Below are 2674 nucleotides of genomic sequence, written 5' to 3' on the forward strand. Positions count from 1 at the left end.
ACGGGGTTTCACCATGTTGACCAGGATGGTCTCAATCTCTTGACCTCGTGATCCACCCGCCTCAGCCTCCCAAAGTGCTGGGATTACAGGCTTGAGCCACCGTGCCCAGCTAATTTGCTATCCTTTACAACATTACTTTTAAATCATTTTGAATAATTTCTTCCCCTCCTATGTTTTTTTTTCTTTTTTTAAGAGACATGGTCTCACTCTGTCACTCAGGCTGAAGTGTAGTGGCAAATTCATGGCTCGCTGCAGCCTTGATCTCCTGGGCTAAAGCAATTCTTCCCCCTTAGTTTCCCAAGTACTTGGGACCCCAGGTGCACACCATCATGTCCAGCTAATTTTTAAAAAATTTTTGTAGAAATGAGATCTCACTGTGTTGCCCAGCTGACCTCAATCTATACTCTCACCTTTGCCTCCAAAAGTGCTGCAATTATAGGCATGAACCATCACACCTGGCAGCTTCACTGTGTGTGTGTGTGTGTGTGTGTGTGTGTGTGTGTGTGTGTATGTATGTGTGTCTAGACAGGTCTCACTCTGTTGCCCAGGCTGGAGGGCAGTAATGCAATCTTGGTTCACTGTAGCCTCCACTTCCTGAGTTCAAGCAATTCTCCCACCTCAGCTTCCCAAGTAGCTGGGAGTACAGGCACATACCACCACACTCAGCTAATTTTTGTATTTTTTGGTAGAGATGGGGTCACCGTGTTGGCCAGGCTAGTCTCAAACTCCTGACCTCAAGTGGTCCACGCACCTGGGCCTCTCAAAGTACTAGGATTACAGGCATGAGCCACTGCACCCAGCCAACTTCAGGCATTTTCAAGCTCTGTTACTAGGTGCATATGCGTTTAAGATTGTTATGCCCTCTTGATGAAATGAACCCTTCATTTTACGAAATGACATTTATTATTCCTGGTAATATTCTTTGTTCTGAAATTTATTTGCCTGGGTGTTCCACTACTTAGAAACTCCTTAAAGACAATAAGCTAGGACAATGACAGGGCTTACCTCATTTGCCTCTTATCTCTCAGGAATAATTGTCTTTTGTTGTTTGTTGCCTAAGTGTCTTTAAAATATTATTTCATACACTTTCAGCAGTTTTTAGTTGTTTCAGTCAGGAGAATAAATCTGGCACGTATTATGCCATCTGGACATGAAGGTGAAGTCATTAAGTGCATCATCTCATTTGATCCTCATTGGAATCTTATGAGGTAAGTATTATTCTTTTTAGTGAAGAAAAAAGTGAAGTCTCAGTGTGAATAATTGGTCTACATTTACACAACTAGCAAAATCAGTTGAAATAAATGGATCAGATAATGATTTGGGTGATAGACACAACTATTTCCTGAAACTAAAATAAGACTCATGGTGTAAGATCTTTTAATAATTTGTAAATTTACTTAATGTAATAAATTTCACAATGATAAAAAGACCGAAATGCATTTAAGTTTGCATGTAATGATTTGCTTTAACGGACAATAGTGCAGTACATAAAATGAAGTCTGTGTCAGAAAATCTAGGCTAAAAATTCAAAGTACTTGATGGGAGAAATGATGAAATCTTACAGTCAGTGAGACTGAACAAAGGATAAAAGCTAACAATATTTATTTCTGGTATGAATTCGACCTGTTGCCATAGTTTTAAAATATCCTTAAAGCCAGCAATCCTGAAGCAAATATTTTTAGTATTCAGGGGAGGGTTTAAAAGAAACAAACAACAGAACTGTGTTTTTTTAACCTTCTATTTTCTTTTGCCCATTTGAATGAAATGGAAGTAAATAATCCTGAGTGGCTTGGGAGGGGCTACCCAAAAAATTATTCAATCTGTGTCACAAAGATAGTCTTAGGGCATAAATGCCTCAATTTAACAAATGTTCTGCAGTGGGCTGAGTAGAAACAATGGGAAATCCTAGTTCAAAGGTGCCTCCTTCTTCTAAAGTGCATATCATGGTGTCTGGCACATCAGAAACCCTAGCAAATTTGAGTTCCCCTTCCTTCTTTCCAAGCAGAATAGATCAGACCAAACACGTCCCTGTCACAAAAGAAGGAGCAACTCAAGGACACCCAGGCAAAGCTAGATGAGGAGGCTTAATTTGTTTTTATCTTGGAGATCCTTCACTGACACTAATTAATCTCTCCCTCAAACTTGGAGGGTTAGCAAACCTCTTTTAAAATAGCTGCAATATAACTCTCCCTAAATGGGATTTTAACTAATGTATAATAATTACTCTTATCATAACAGCATCTCTTTACCACATTCAGAAGAGAACTTCGCCTGTCTGCCATAAGTGGTGTTATTAGAGGGAGGAGAGGGTTTTTTCCTGTCCATTCATGCTCCAGCTGCCATTCAGTTGCATTCTGTGGGGACAATGATCCTTGCCTTTTATGGAGTACAGATGGAAATACAGAACCACAGCATTCAGAGAGATTCTGCTGTCTGCCACAGAATGCTAGTCTGCTCTGTTTCTTTGGAAATGCATAATATTTCTGAGCTATATAAAAACTTTCTTTAAAAAGAAAACTGCTTTCTGAGTCCACCGATGCCAAGAAAGAAAAGTCAGATATGGAGAGTCACTGTTACAGATTTGGCCTTTAGATAAAATGCCTTTTTGTTGTTGTTGAAATGCAAAGAGAATTTGTAGCCACATTGCATGAACCAAAACTGAATTGCACAAAAA

Source organism: Cebus imitator, unplaced genomic scaffold (assembly GCF_001604975.1).
Source record: "Cebus imitator isolate Cc_AM_T3 unplaced genomic scaffold, Cebus_imitator-1.0 Scaffold3, whole genome shotgun sequence".
Classification (NCBI taxonomy): Eukaryota; Metazoa; Chordata; class Mammalia; order Primates; family Cebidae; genus Cebus; species Cebus imitator.